Consider the following 16,542-nt stretch of genomic DNA (forward strand, 5'->3'; position numbering starts at 1 on the left):
TTATCTGGGCCTACCGCCTTTGAGGTATCGAGTTCTTCTAGCAGTTTCTTCACCTCTACCTTGGTTATGTGTATTGTGTCCAGCGCCTGCTGGTGCACCCGACCTCCACAGTTTGCTGGAAGCATTCCTGACTCTATTGTGAATACTTCTCTAAATCTTTTGTTTAGTTCATCACATACTTCTTGGTCACTCTTCGTCTGCTTCCCTCCTTCTTTCCTCAGCCTGATTACCTGGTCCTTGACTGTTTTTTTTTTCCTAATGTGACTGTATAACAACTTTGGTTCAGATTTGGCTTTTGATGCTATGTCGTTCTCGTACTGCCTCTGGGCCTCTCTCCTTATCCTTGCATATTCGTTTCTGGTTCTTCTGCTCAGCTCCTTGTTTTCTTGAGTCCTTTGTCTTCTATACCTTTTCCATGCTCTCGCACACTTGGCTTTGGCCTCTTTACACCTCCAATTAAATCATGGGCTCACTCTGGTCTTACCATTTTTTTCTGTTGCCCTTTGGTATGAACCTTTCCTCTGCCTCCCTTCACTTAGTGGTTACTATTTCCATCATTTCATTTACTGTCTTTCCATCTAGTTCTCTTTCCCACTGCACTTCATGCAGGAAACTTCGCATTCCTATGTAGTCCCCTTTTTTGAAGTTTGGTTTCTCTCTTTGTTCTCGTGCTGCTGCATTCTCCACTGTTAACTCAATAAGATATTCAAAACTCAGGACATCATGATCACTAGCGCCAAGGGGTCTTTCGTGGGAGATATCCCTTATGTCTGAACTATTCAAGGTGAATATGAGATCCAGCCTTACTGCAACATCCTCTCCTCTCTCTCTAGTTGTATCCCTAACATGTTGATGCATAAAGTTCTCCAATACAGTCAGCAACATCTTAGCCCTCCATGTTTCTGGTCCCCCATGTGGCTCTAGGTTTTCCCAATCAATCTCTTTATGATTGAAATCCCACATTATAAGCAATTTTGTCCTACCCATATGAGCCCTTCACTTCAGCTAGTGTATCCACCATTGCCCTATTGTGCACATCATACTCTTCTCTTGTTCTCCTGCTGTTAAGTGGTGGGTTATACATCACTGCTATCATCACCTTTGGACCACCAGTCTGAAGTGTTCCTACAATGAAGTCGTCTGTTTCTCTTCTTTCCATTCCTCCCATCTCCTCAAAACTCCACTGTTATTTTATGAGCAATGCTACTCCTCCCCATCCTCTGTTCTCTCTGTCTTTCCTCATAATCTGATATCCAGGTGGAAAAATTGTATCTGTTATCATCCCTGTAAGTTTTGTCTCTGTTAGTGCTATGATGTCAGGTGATGCAGCAATTATGCGTTCTTGCCACTATTCGCTCTTATTTGTTATTCCTTCTGCATTGGTGTACCATACCTTTAGCTCCCTTTCTATTACTGTATTTTGGGAGAAGGAAGAGGAAGGTGCAGGCTGGGAGGGTGGGAGGCAGGGCACAATATTATGGGAGGCTGCTGTGATTGTGGAATTAGTGCTTAGGGGGGTGGTGGCTATGGAGTGAGATTCGTTTCTGTTTACTGTGTTTGGTTGATATGTGGTGACAGGGATTGGGAGGTTTCTGTAAGCATTTGTGTTTGATGTTCCCCCAAAGGCTGAGTTTTCCTGTCTGTAATTGCATGTCCTGTCTCTCTTTCCTTCCACTGGTTCTGTCTTGCTCTCACTTTCAGTTTTTCCTTTTCCTTTCATGTTCTGTCTCGACTGAGGAACACTTTTTGATAATTTGGAGAGTCCTTTAACAATGGTTTCTGTTGTAGTATCCTGTTCCATACCACATCTGTCTTGAATGTCAATCTGATTGGTCGATTTTTTTTCCCTCGAATACTCCCCAAGTCTGTGAAAATTTTCTACCTGAGACATGTCCCTCTCTCCTGTTATTGCAATGATGTTCTTAATCTCTGTTTTCTCCCAATGCTTTCTTTCATCATAGGTCTGCCATTCAGCCTCCTGAAGCACATGAATAATTATTGACCTCTCCCTCTCCTCTTCCAATTTCTTTTCCCTCTGTATCTCTGGATCTGATTTAAGCATTTCCTTTGCTGTTTCCCTAATCATCTCCCAGACACCATGATGGCCTGATATTACTGCTGCAAAAGACTGCTTAGATCCATCCCCTCCTTCAGTCCCCTCGCTGCCTGCTGATGTTCCCATTTCAGTCATCTTGCTCCTTTTGGACATCATCTTTAGATCCTGCTTCAGCACATCCATTTCTTCCTCTAATCTCTGTATCTTTGCCTCAGCTACTACAGCTCGTGTTTCCCACTTCTTGCTCTCTGCAGATATTTGCTCTAACGTGTTATTGTAAAGCTCATTTAACCTTTTCTCCCATTGTTGTTCCATTTTGTTCTTGATCAGTTCTACCCATTCTTCTTTTTCTGACCAGCCATCATTGGTTCCCTTGCCTTTACGTCCTCCCTTTTGAGAGCCCATTTTGTTTTTATCCTGTTGGGATGTTCTACTGCTTCAGCTTATCGTAAAAATGTGTGTGTGGTGGGAGGATTTATAAGCTAATGTGTTTTGTTAGGTTAGGTTTGTGTGTGTGTGTGTGTGTGTGTGTGTACTCACTTAATTGTACTCATCTAATTGTGGTTGCAGGGGTCGAGACTCAGCTCCTGGCTCTGCCTCTTCACTGATTGCTACTAGGTCCTCTCTCTCTCTGCTTCCTGAGCTTTATCATACCTCTTTTTAAAACTATGTATGGTTCCTGCCTCCACTACTTCACTTGCTAGGCTGTTCAATTTCCTGACGACTCTATGACTGAAGAAATACTTCCTAACGTCCCTGTGACTCGTCTGAGTCTTCAGCTTCCAGTTGTGACCCCTTGTCCCTGTGTCCCCTCTCTGGAACAGCCTATCTCTGTCCACCTTGTGTATTCCCCGCAGTATCTTGTATGTTGTTATCATGTCTCCCCTGACCCTTCTGTCCTCCAGTGTCGTCAGTCTGATTTCCCTCAACCTTTCCTCATACGACTTTCCCCTGAGCTCTGGGACTAGCCTTGTTGCAAACCTTTGTACTTTCTCTAACTTCTTGACGTGCTTGACCAGGTGTGGGTTCCAGACTGGTGCTGCATACTCCAGTATGGGCCTAACATACACAGTGTACAGTGTCTTGAACGATTCCTTATTAAGGTATGGGAACACTATTCTCAGGTTTGCCAGGTGCCCATATGTTGCAGCAGTTATTTGGTTGATGTTTGCCTCCGGTTACGTGCTCGGTGTTATGGTCACCCCAAGGTCTTCCTACCTGAGTGAGGTCTGTAGTCTTTGTCCGCGGTCTTCTTTGCCCCTCCCCAATCTTCATGACTTTGCATTTGGCAGGATTGAATTCGAGAAGCCAGTTTCTGGACCACATGTCCAGCCTGTCCAGGTCTCTTTGCAGTCCTGCCTCATCCTCATCCGATTTAATTCTTCTCATCAACTTCACATCATCTGCGAATAGGGACCCTTCAGAGTCTATTCCTTCCATCATGTCGTTCACATATATTAAAAATAGCACTGATTCTGGAACTGACTCCTGTGGGACCCTGCTCGTTACAGGGGCCCACTGTGATACCTTTTCACATACCATGACTCGTTGCTGCCTCCCTGTCAGGTATTCTCTGATCCATTGCAGTGCCCTCCCTGTTACATGCGCCTGATCCTCCAGCTTCTGCACTAATCTCTTGTGGGGAACTGTGTCAAAGGCCTTCCAGCAGTCTAGGAAAACGCAATCAACCCACCCTCTCTCCCTCGTGTCTTACTTCTGTTACCTTGTCATAAAACTCCAGGAGGTTTGTGATACAAGATTTGCCTTCCATGAACCCATGCTGGTTTTCATTTATAATCTTGTTCCGTTCCAGGTGTTCGACCACTCTCCTCCTGATAATCTTCACCATGACTTTGCACACAATACATGTCAGAGACTCAGGTCTGTAGTTTAGCACCTCGTTTCTGTTTCCTTTCTTAAATATGGAGACTACATTTGCTGTCTTCCATTTCTCAGGTAGTTGCCCAGTTTCAAGGGATGTGTTGAAGATTGTGGTTAGAGGCACGCACAGCATCTCTGCTCCTTCTCTAGGGACCCATGGGGAAATGTTGTCCAGTCTCATCGCCTTTAGGTATCAAGGTCACTTAGCAGCTTCTTCACCTCCTCCTCGGTTGATCGTATGTCATCCAACACTTGTTGGTATATTCCCTCTTGATGTTCCCTTCTGTGCTGTCTTCCCACAGCCCTTCCTGTCTCTACTGTGAAAACTTCCTTAAATCTCCTCTTTAGCTCCTCACATACCTCCAGATCATTTCTTGTGAGTTTTCCACCTTCTATCCTTAATCTGATCACCTGGTCTTTGACTGTTGTCTTTCGCCTGATGTGGCTCTACAACAGTTTCAGGTCAGTCTTGATTTTCGATGCTATGTCAATTTCATACTGTCGCTGGGCATCCCTCTTTACCTGTGCATACTCGTTCCTGGCTCTGCGACTGATCTCCCTATTTTCGTGTGTTCTCTCTCTTTTGTACTTTTTCCATTTTCTATTGCACTTTGTTTTTGCCTCCTTACACCGTCGGGTAAACCAGGGGCTCGTTCTGGTCTTCCAGTTGTTTCTGTTGCCCTTGGGAATAAACGTTTCCACTGCCTCCTTGCATTTTGTTGTTACATATTCCATCATTTCGTTTACTGGCTTTCCTGCCAGTTCTCTGTCCCACGGGACCTCCCACAAGAAGTTCCTCAACCCTATGTAGTTCCCTGTTTTATAGTCAGGCTTTTCCCATTCAACTCCTGTTACTCTCTCCACTTGCAGCTCTACCATATATTCAAAGCACAGAACCACGTGGTCGCTAGCTCCTATGGGACTCTCATACGTGATGTCCTCAATGTCTGAACTGCCCAGGGTGAACACAAGGTCCAATCTTGCTGGTTCATCCTCCCCTCTCACTCTGGTAGTGTCCTTAACATTTTGGTGCATGAGGTTTTCCAGCACCACGTCCAACATCTTGGCTCTCTATGTTTCGGGACCCCCATGTGGCTCCAGGTTTTCCCAGTCAATCTCCCTGTGGTTGAAATCCCCCATAACCAGCAACTTTGCTCTGCTGGAGTGAGCTCTTCTTGCCACCTCAGCAAGTGTGTCCACCATTGCTCTGTTGCTCTCTTCATATTCCTCTCTTGGCCTCCTGCACTTCTGTGGTGGATTATACATCACTGCAATGACCACCTTGTGGTCCCCAGACTGAAGTGTACCTACTATGTAGTCTCTTTCTCCCATCTCATCTATGCCTTCCATTTTCTCTTGTATTTCCATGTGTTTTTTACGAGCAGAGCAACCCCACCTCCCCCTCTGCCCCTTCTATCTTTCCTCATGATCTGGTATCCTGGTGGGAAGATTGCGTCTGTTATTGTCTCTGTGAGTTTTGTTTCTGTAACTGCTATGATGTCTGGGGACTTCTCATTGATTCTTTCTTGCCATTCCTCATGTTTATTCGTTAATTCATCTGCATTTGTGTACCAAACCTTCAACTTCTGTTCTAATACTGTAACTGTGGAGCGGGGGGTGGGAACAGAGGGATTGGTGTGTGATGGTTGGTTTCGATTGTTCAGTTGCCTTGGGGTGTCGTGGCTGTGGTCCTTCTGCAGGTGCTTCTGGGGGGTGTGCTTGCCCTTCCACTTGATCCTGGGTTATTCTGCTCTCCTTTTTCATTTCCTCCCATTTCTCCTTTCGTTTTTGAACTCTCTCTTTCATCGTCTTCCTTTTGTCCTGTGTTCTGTCTCGATCGAGGTACACACTCATGAACTCCTGCCTGCCTCTCAGCCGTGCTTTCTCCTGCAGGATCATGGTTTGGGTTGATTCTTCCTTGGAAATTACTCTGAGAGGCCGATTCCTTTTCTTTGTGAACCACCCAATTCTCCGAAAATTTGCCACCTGGGTCATGTCCCCCTCGCCTATCTCCTTCATGATACCTTCAATCGCTTTTTTTCTCCTCCTGCTTTCTTTAATCATAAGTTTCCCCTTTAGCTTCGTCTAGCCCGTAGACAAACACTGATCTCTCTCTTTCCACCTCCCACTGTGACTCCCATTGCATCCTCTGATGTGTTTTAGTTCCTTCCCGTGGAGTGTTCCTTCCTTCAGTCCCTTCCCTAGCTATGGCCACTATGCTCCTTGATTTGTCCTTCCTGCTCACCTGTTCCTGGCCCCCACAGGTGTCTGGTAAGGTCCCTGCACATATCCTAGTTCCTTCGATGTCTTCCAACCTCTCATTCTGTCCTAGTGTGCTCCCTGTCTTTGTTTTGGCCCCATGTGGGTGTGACAGGACCTCTGCATACAGTTTTGTTTCCATGCTCCCTTCAGACCCGCTGTCTGTGTTTGATGTAGCCATTGCCGATGCTACTTCTGTAATATCTTTGTCGCTATGCTGTTTCAGATGTCTCTGCTCCTCTTCTAATCTCTTTATCTTAAATAACAAAATAACAACAAAAAAAAAGGCACAATACTGCTGTGGCATATTGCTCCCATCTTCTGCATTCTGCTGCTAACCTCTCTTCCATCTTCCTTGTCAGCTCTTCTAGTCTCCTTCCCAAGTCTTCCTCCCTTTTTTTGAGTTCTGCCTTCCAGTCCTCCCTCCCAGATTTGTCCTTCGAGCCCCTTGTTCTCATCCTAGTTCTAGGTTCCCCCATTCCTCGACAGAAGGAAGGGGGAGGGGTGGTTAGGGGGAGGGGAATAGATGGTTGGGGGGAGAGGGGATGGATGGTTATGGGTAGGGGGAGGATGGTTATTGGAGGGGGAGAGGGGATGGATGGTTATGGGTAGGGGGAGGATGGTTATTGGAGGGGGAGAGGTTGTTGGGGGAGGGGGTTAGATGGTTTGGGGAGGGGTTAGATGGTTTGGGGGAGGGGTAGGTGGCTAGGGTCATGTGTTTAGGGAAGGGGGAGAGGTGGTTAGGGGAGGGGGGAGAATGTGCTTAAGAGAGAGAGGGAAAGGATGGTTATAGGGGATGGGGAGGGTGGTTATTGAAGGGGGGGAGGTAGTTGGGAAGGGGGTTGGATGGTTTCAGGGAGGGGGAGGGGGGAGATGGATGAGTGGCCCTTGGAAGTAGGGGGAGGTGTGTGTATGGGATTAGCATGGAAGGGAGGGGAAAAGAGGGTCAAGGGTAAAGTGACCGTGAAGGTATATGTGTATGTGTATATGCATGTGTACTCACCTAATGTGTGCATGTGTGTGTGTGTGTGTGTACTCACCTATTTGTACTCACCTATTTGTGGTTGCAGGGGTCGAGTCACAGCTCCTGGCTTTGCCTCTTCACTGATTGCTACTAGGTCCTCTCTCTCCCTGCTCCATGAGCTTTATCATACCTCGCCTAAAAACTATGTATGGTTCGCGCCTCCACTACTTTACTTTCTAGGCTATTCCACGGCTTGACTACTCTATGACTGAAGAAATACTTCCTAACATCCCTTTGATTCATCTGAGTCTTCAACTTCCAATTGTGACCTCTTGTGTCTGTGTCCCATCTGTGGAACATCCTGTCTTTGTCCACCTCATCTATTCCGTGCAGTATTTTATATTTCCCTCAACCTTTCTTCGTAGGACAATCCCCGTAGCTCTGGGACTAGTCTTGTTGCAAACCTTTGCACTTTCTCTAATTTCTTGACGTGCTTGACAAGGTGTGGATTCCAAACCGGTGCTGCATACTCCAGTATGGGCCTGACGTAAATGGTATACAGAGTCTTGAACGAATCCTTACTGAGGTATCGGAATGCTATCCGTAGGTTTGCCAGGCGCCCGTATGCTGCAGTAGTTATCTGATTGATGTGCGCCTTGGGAGATATGCTCGGTGTTATACTCACCCCCAGATCTTTTTCCTTGAGTAAGGTTTGCAGACTTTGGCCGTCTAAACTATATTGTGTCTGCGGTCTTCTTTGTCCTTCCCCAGTCTTCATGACTTTGCATTTGGCAGGGTTAAACTCAAGGAGCCAGTTGCTCGACCAGGCTTGTAGCCTGTCCAGGTCTCTTTGTAGTCCTGCCTGATCCTCATTTAATTTGATTCTTCTCATTAACTTCACATCGTCTGCAAACAAGGACACTTCTTAGTCTATCCCTTCCGTTATGTCATTCACATATACCAAGAACAGCACAGGTCCTAGGACTGACCCCTGTGGAACCCTGCTTGTCACAGGCGCCCACTCTGACACCTCGTCACGTACCATGACTCGTTGTTGCCTCCCTGTCAGGTATTCTCTGATCCATTGCAGTGCCTTTCCTGTTATGTGTGCCTGATCCTCTAGCTTTTGCAGTAACCTCTTGTGAGGAACTGTGTCGAAGGCCTTCTTGCAGTCCAAAAAAATACAGTCGATCCACCCCTCTCTCTCTTGTCTTACTTCTGTCACCTTGTCATAAAACTCTAGTAGGTTTGTGACACAGGATTTTCCCTACCTGAAACCATGCTGGTTGTCAATTATACACTTGTTTCTTTCCAGGTGCTCCACCACTCTCCTCCTGATGATCTTCTCCATGACCTTGCATACTATACACGTTAGTGATACAGGTCTGTAGTTTAGTGCCTCATGTCTGTCTACCTTTATAAAAATTGGGACTACATTTGCCATATTCCATACCTCAGGGAGTTGTCCAATTTCAAATAATGTGTTGAAGATCTTTGTTAACGGTACATGCAATATATCTGCTCCCTCTTTAAGGACCCACGGAGAGATGTTGTCTGGTCCCACTGCCTTTGAGGTGTCAAGTTCGCATAGGAGCTTCTTCACCTCCTCCTTGGTTATATGTACCTCATCCAGCACTTGCTGGTGCACCCTCATGTTCTGATTTCCTGGAGTCCTACTGGTTTCCACTGTAAATACTTCTTTAAATCTCGTGTTGAGCTCCTGACATACCTCCCGGTCGTTTCTTGTGAATTCCACATCACTCTTCCTCAGTCTAATTACCTGATCCTTGATTGTTGTTTTCCTCCTAATGTGGCTGTACAACAGCTTCGGGTCAGTCTTGACTATCGATGCTATGTCATTTTCGTATTGCTGCTGAGCCTCCATTCTTATCTGTGCATATTCGTTTCTGACTCTTCGGCTAATCTCTTTATTTTCCTGAGTTCTCTGTCTTCTGTACCTTTTCCATTCTCTAATACACCTAGTTTTTGCCTCCCTACACCTTTGGGTGAACCAAGGACTCGTTTTGTTCTTCCCATTATTTCTGTTTCCCTTAGGAACAAACCTCTCCTCTGCCTCCTTGCATTTTGTTGCCACATAATCCATCATTTCTTGTACTGGTTTTCCTGTCAGTTCCCTCTCCCACCGAATGTCTTGAAAGAAGTTACTCAAGCCTGAGTAGTTCCCCCTTTTGTAGTTTGGTTTTTCCCTCCCTATTCCTGCTGCTCTCTCCATTCGGAGCTCAACTATATAGTCGAAGCACAGAACCACATGATCACTAGCTCCCAGGGGCCTTCCATACATGATATCCTCGATGTCAGAACTACTCAAGGTGAATACAAGGTCCAGTCTTGCTGGTTCATCCTCTCCTCTCTCTCTGGTAGTGTCTCTAACATGTTGATGCATGAGGTTTTCCAGTACCACATCCATCATCTTGGCTCGCCATGTTTCGGGACCCCCATGGGGCTCCAGGTTTTCCCAGTCAATCTCCTTGTGATTGAAATCACCCATAACTAGTAACTTTGCTCCCCCCATGTGTGCTCTCCTGGCCACCTCGGCTAGTGTGTCGACCATTGCTCTGTTGCTCTCATCGTATTCTTCTCTTGGCCTTCTGCAGTTCTGTGGTGGGTTGTACATTACTGCAATTATCACCTTATGTCCCTCAGACTGGATTGTTCCTACTAAGTAGTCACTTTCGCCCGTGCCATCCATTCCTTCCATTTTCTCAAACCCCCACTGGTTTTTAAGGAGCAGTGCAACTCCTCCTCCCCCTCTCCTCCCTCTGTCTTTCCTGAGGATTTGATATCCGGGTGGAAAGATTGAATCTGTTATTATTCTGGTGAGTTTTGCTTCTGTGAGTGCTATTATGTCTGGGGATGTCTCCTTGTTTCTTTCGTGCCACTCCTCATACTTATTTGTTATTCCATCTTCATTTGTATACCACACCTTCAACTTCTTTTCTAAGATTGTGGTCTGGGAGGTGTATTGAGGTTGGGGAAGTGGCAGACCTGATAAGGAACTATTGGTGGTTGCTGTGGGGGTGGAGTTTGTAATGCAGTGGGTGGGGGCATTGGATGTGGCATGGGTGTTTTGGTTTATAGTGTTTGGTTGCACTGGGGTTGACCTGGTTGGGAGGCTTCTATAGGAAGTTGTGAGGGAGGTTGTATATGATCTTACTGTGTCTGGGATCTCCCGTCTGTCTTCTCCATCCCCTCTCTTTCCTCCTTTCGCCTTTGTACCATCTCTCTCTGTTTCTGCCTTTCTGCTTGTGTTCTGTCGCGGTCGAGATACACCTTCCTGTATGCCGGCATGTCCCTTAATCGTGCTTTCTCCTGCAGGATCCTGTTCCGAGTCGATTCTGCCTTGAAGGTTACTTTCACTGGCCGGGTTCTTTTTTTTACAAACCCCCCTATTCTCCGAAAAAATTCCAGCTGGGTCATGTCGTCTTCTCCTATTGCTTTCATGATGCTTTCAATTGCTTTTTTTTCCCTTGTTTTCTTGCTTCATATGTTTCCCCTTCAACTTCCTGGAGCCCATACACAAAGACTGACCTCACCCTTTCATTCTCCCACTGCATATCCCTGTGTATCCCCTCATTCAATGTGATTACCTCCATTGCAGCTTTCCTTTCTTCAGTTTCACTAGCTAATGTTCTTGGGCTCAGTGGCCTGTCATTTTCCCTTCTCGGCTTTCCCTGGGCTCTGCTGTGGTATGTTAGGGCCTCCACATATAGCTTAGCTCTTTCATTTACTACGGTCTCCACTGATTGAGCTTTTACATGCAGTTTTGCTCCTTTCCCTACAGTCCCCTTATTTGTATGTGTGTGTGTGTGTGTGTGTGTGTGTGTGTGTGTGTGTGTGTGTGTGTGTGTGTGTGTGTGTGTGTGTGTGTATGTGCGTGTGTGTGTGTGTGTGTGTGTGTGTGTGTGTGTACTCACCTATTTGTACTCACCTATTTGTGGTTGCAGGGGTCGAGTCTTAGCACCTGGCCCCGCCTCTTCACCGGTTGCTACTGGGGCTTCTCTCTCCCCGCTCCATGAGCTTTATCAAACCTCGTCTTAAAACTGTGTATGGTTCCTGCCTCCATTACGTCATTTTCTAGGCTATTCCACTGCCTTACAACTCTATGACTGAAGAAATACTTCCTACTATCTCTCTGACTCATTTGTGTCTTCAACTTCCAATTGTGGCCTCTTGTTTCTGTGTCCCCTCCCTGGAACATCCTGTCTTTGTCCACCTTATCTATTCCATGGAGTATTTTATATGTCGTTATCATGTCTCCCCTGACCCTCCTGTCCTCCAGTGTCGTCAGGCCGATTTCCCTTAATCTTTCTTCATAGGACATTCCCCTTAGCTCTGGAACTAACCTTGTCGCAAACCTTTGTACTTTCTCTAGTTTCTTGACGTGCTTTATCAAGTGCGGGTTCCAAACAGGTGCTGCATACTCCAGTATGGGCCTGACATACACGGTGTACAGTGTCTTGAATGATTCCTTACTAAGGTATCGGAATGCTGTTCTCAGGTTTGCCAGGCGCCCATATGCTGCAGCAGTTATCTGATTGATGTGTGCTTCCGGAGACATGCTCGGTGTTATACTCACCCCAAGATCTTTCTCCTTGAGTGAAGTTTGCAGTCTTTGGCCACCTAGCCTATACTCTGTCTGTGGTCTTCTGTGCCCTTCCCCTGTCTTCATGACTTTGCATTTGGCAGGATTAAATTCGAGAAGCCATTTGCTGGACCAGGTGTCCAGTCTGTCCAGGTCTCTTTGAAGTCCTGCCTGATCCTCATCAGATTTAATTCTCCTCATTAACTTCACATTATCTGCAAACAGGAACACTTCTGAGTATAACCCTTCCATCATGTCGTTCACATATACCAAAAATAGCACTGGTCCTAGGACTGACCCCTGTGGGACCCCGCTCGTCACAGGTGCCCACTGTGATACATCATTACGTACCATGACTCGTTGTTGCCTCCCTGTCAGGTATTCTCTGATCCATTGCAGTGCCCTTCCTGTTACATGCGCCTGATGCTCTAGCTTCTGCACTAATCTCTTGTGAGGAACTGTGTCAAAGGCCTTCTTGCAGTCCAAGAAGATGCAATCAACCCACCCCTCTCTCTCGTGTCTTACTTCTGTTATTTTATCATAAAACTCCAGAAGGTTTGTGACACAGGATTTGCCTTCCGTGAATCCGTGCTGGTTGGCATTTATGCTCTTGATAAATTAGACACATGTGCAACTCTTGGGTATCTTTATTGAGGAAACGTATCGCCACACAGTGGCTTCATCAGTCCATACGTAGGAGAAACTTGAAGAACAGGAGGAGAATGAGGTAATCAGTCCCTCTATTGAAGATTGATGGACTGAACACATCGACTCAAGGTTGAGGGACTGATTACCTCATTCTCCTACTGTTCTTCAAGTTTCTCCTACGTATGGACTGATGAAGCCACTGTGTGGCGATACGTTTCCTCAATAAAGATACCCATGTGTCTAATTTATCAACATGTCGGTTCTCTGAACCATTCATCTACAAAACATTTATACTCTTGTTCCGTTCCAGGTGCTCAACCACTCTCCTCCTGATAATCTTCTTCATAATTTTGCATACTATACACGTCAATGACACAGGTCTATAGTTTAGTTTAGTGCCTCTTTTCTGTCTCCTTTTTTAAAAATGGGAACTACATTTGCCGTCTTCCATACCTCAGGTAGTTGCCCAGTTTCCAGGGACGTGTTGAAGATTGTGGTAAGTGGAAAGCACAACATATCTGCTCCCTCTCTAAGGACCCATGGGGAGATGTTGTCCGGTCCCATTGCCTTTGAGGTATCGATGTCCCTTAGCAGTTTCTTCACCTCCTCCCCATCTGTATGTATGTCGTCCAACACTTGTTGGTGTATTCCTTGCTGGTGTCCCCATCTGGTCTGTCCCCCCAGAGTCCTTCCTGTCCCTACTGTAAATACTTCCTTAAATCTCGTGTTGAGCTCCTCACATACCTCTTGATCGTTTCTTGTGAGTTCTCCACCTTCTTTCCTCAGCCTTATCACCTGGTCCTTGACTGTTGTCTTCCTCCTAATGTGGCTATACAGCAGTTTCGGGTAAGATTTGACTTTCGATGCTATGTTGTTTTCATACTGTCGCTGGGCCTCCCTCCTTATCTGTGCATACTCGTTTCTGGCTCTTCTACTAATCTCCTTGTTTTCCTGGGTCCTATGTCTCCTGTACCTTTTCCATTCTCTGTTGCACTTAGTTTTTGCCTCCCTACACCTTCGGGTAAACCAAGGACTCGTTTTGGTCTTCCTATTATTTCTGTTTCCCTTGGGAACAAAACTTTCCTCTGCCTCCTTGCACTTTGTTGCCACATATTCCATCATCTCGTTTACTGATTTTCCTACCATTTCTCTGTCCCACTGAACCTCCTGCAGGAAGTTTCTCATACCTGTGTAGTCCCCCCTTTTTTAGTTTGGCCTGTCCCCTTCAGTTCCTGTTACCTTCTCCACTTGTAACTCTACTATATAGTCAAAACTCAGAACCACGTGATCGCTAGCTCCAAGGGGCCTCTCGTAAGTGATGTCCTCAATGTCTGAACTGCTCAGGGTGAACACAAGATCCAGTCTTGCTGGCTCATCCTCCCCTCTCTCTCTGGTTGTGTCCCTGACATGTTGATGCATGAGGTTTTCAAGTACCACATCCATCATCTTGGCTCTCCATGTTTCGGGACCCCCATGTGGCTCCAGGTTTTCCCAGTCGATCTCCCTGTGGTTGAAATCGCCCATTACCAGTAACTTTGTTCTGCTCGAGTGAGCTCTTCTTGCCACCTCAGCCAGTGTGTCCACCATCACCCTGTTGTTTTCTTTGTACTCCTCTCTTGGCCTCCTGCAGTTCTGTGGTGGGTTATACATCACTCCAATGACTACTTTATGTTCTCCGGACTGAATTGTACCTACAATGTAGTCTCTTTCTCCAATCATGTCCATGCCTTCCATTTCCTCAAATCCCCATCGGTGTTTTATGAGCAGTGCAACCCCTCCTTCCCCTCTTCTCCTTCTATCTTTCCTCAGGATCTGATATCCTGTTGGGAAGATTGTGTCTGTTGTTGTCTCAGCGAGTTTTGTTTCTGTGACTGCTATGATGTCTGGGGATTTTTCACTGATTCTTTCATTCCACTCCTCATGTTTATTCGTTATTCCATCTGCGTTTGTGTACCAAACTTTCAGTTTCTTTTCTATCATTGTGGTCATGCAAGAATATTGGGGTTGGGGGAGCGAGAGCCTTGGTGGGGGCCTATATGGGGCTGTGGTGTAGGTGGGGTTTGTGTTGATGGGGGTGGGGTCAGAATGCCCATAAGGGACAGCTGTTGGGGTGAGGTTTGTGATATGGGGGTTGGTGGCAGATGGAACAGTGAGTGGGTTGTAGTATAGGTTGCTCAGTTGCGTTGGGAATGTCGCGGTTGGAGTCTTTTGGTGGGAGATTCTGTGGGGTGTGTTTGCCCTTCCTCCTGTGTCTGGGTCCTGCTCATTTTCGTCATTGCCTCTCGTTCCTCCTTGCGTCTCTGTACCCTCTCTTTCAGTGTAGCCCTTTCTTCTTGTGTTCTGTCGCGGTCGAGGTATACTCTCTGGTACCCCTCTTTGTCCCTCAGTCTTGCTTTCTCTTGCAGAATCCTGGTTCGAACTGATTCTTCCTTGAAAGTTTCTCTGACAGGCCGTATCCTTCCACTCGCAAACCACCCAATTCTCTGAAAATTTGTCACCTGGGTCATATCGCCCTCCCCTATTGTTTTCATGATGCCTTCAATCATTTTTTTCTCCTCCTGTTTTATTTCTTCAAAGTTGTCCCCATTGGCTTCTTGGAGCCCGTACACAAAAACTGACCTCGCCCTTTCCTCCTCCCACTGAGTCTCCATCTGCTTCCTCTGAGGCATTTTATTTCCTTCCATTGACATGTTCTTGCCTTCAGTCCCTGTCATATCTGAAACTTCTATTCTCAGTGAACTGTCTTTCCTGACCAGCTGTCCCTTGCTACTGCAGTTGGCTGTTAGAATCTCTGCATATAACATACCTTCATTGTCTTCGGACCTGTCATTTGATCTTAGTGTACTCATCGTCTTTTCCCTGGCCCCACGTGGGTCTGATAGGGCCTTCGTGTACGGCATGTCTCCGTTGTTGCTTACCGTCCCCTTGTCTGCGCCTGACTTTGAATTTCCTGATGTCACATCTGAATTGTCATTTGTCTCTCTAATCTGTTTCAGGTTTTGCAGTTTCTCTTCTAAGCACTGTATCCTAGCTTCTGCTGCTAAGACCTGTACTTCCCACTTCCTGCACTCTTCAGCTATCCGCTCCTCCATTTTCTTACCAAGCTCTACTATCTTCCTTCCCCACTCTTCCTACCTTTTTTGGAATTCTAACTCCCAGTCTTTCCTCCCTGGTTCGTCTACCAGATCTCTGGTTTTCCGTCCTCTAGGGCCACCCATTTTTTTTTTTTTTTTTTTTATTACCACAGACAGAAGGCTAGAGGAGGGAGAGGGTGCGAGGGGGAGAGAGAAAGGGTAGAGAGAGGGAGAGAGAGGAGAGAGAAAGGGTAGAAAGAGGGAGAGAGAGGAGAGAGAAAGGGTAGAAAGAGGGAGAGAGAGGAGAGAGAAAGGGTAGAAAGAGGGAGAGAGAGGAGAGAGTATGGGGGTGAGGGATAAGACCAAGGGGGAGAGAGAGAAATGTGAGGGAGGAAAGAAAGGGTAGAGAGAGGGAGAAAGAGAGGGAGAGGGAGAGGGAGAGAGAGAGAGAGAGAGGGAGAAAGCAGGGCGAGGGAAAAGGCTATGAGAGAGAGAAATGGAGAGATGGAGAGAGAAGCCTATAGAGAGAGAGGAGGGTGAGAGATAGGGTTATGGGAGTGAGGGAGAAAGAGAGAGAGAGAGAGAGAGGGAGAGAGAATGGGAGAGAGAGAGGGAGAGAGGGAGAGAGAGAGGGAGAGAGAGAGAGAGAGAGAGAGAGAGAGAGAGAGAGAGAGAGAGAGAGAGAGAGAGAGAGAGAGAGAGAGAGAGAGAGAGAGAGAGAGAAAGAGAGAGAGAGAGAGAAAGAGAGAGGGAGAGAGAGAAAGAAAGAGTAGGGAGAAGGGGAGGGAAAAAGGCTATGAGAGAGAGAAACGTGAGGGAAGGAAAGATAGGAGGGAGGAGGGAGTGAAGGCAAGAGTGGGGAGGGGAAAGGTCTGTGGGGGAGGGAAAGGTGTGTGGGGGGTGAGGGGACGCGGTCAATTCCAAGGATCAGCTGTGTGTACTCACCTAGTTGTGGTTTCAGGGGTCGAGACTCAGCTCCTGGCCCCGAGTGTATGTGTGTGCGCGCGTGTGTGTGAGCACGTCAGTTGTTTATATGTCCCAGAAATACAATTCACCC

Source organism: Cherax quadricarinatus, chromosome 2, assembly GCF_038502225.1.
Source record: "Cherax quadricarinatus isolate ZL_2023a chromosome 2, ASM3850222v1, whole genome shotgun sequence".
In the NCBI taxonomy this organism is placed as follows: domain Eukaryota; kingdom Metazoa; phylum Arthropoda; class Malacostraca; order Decapoda; family Parastacidae; genus Cherax; species Cherax quadricarinatus.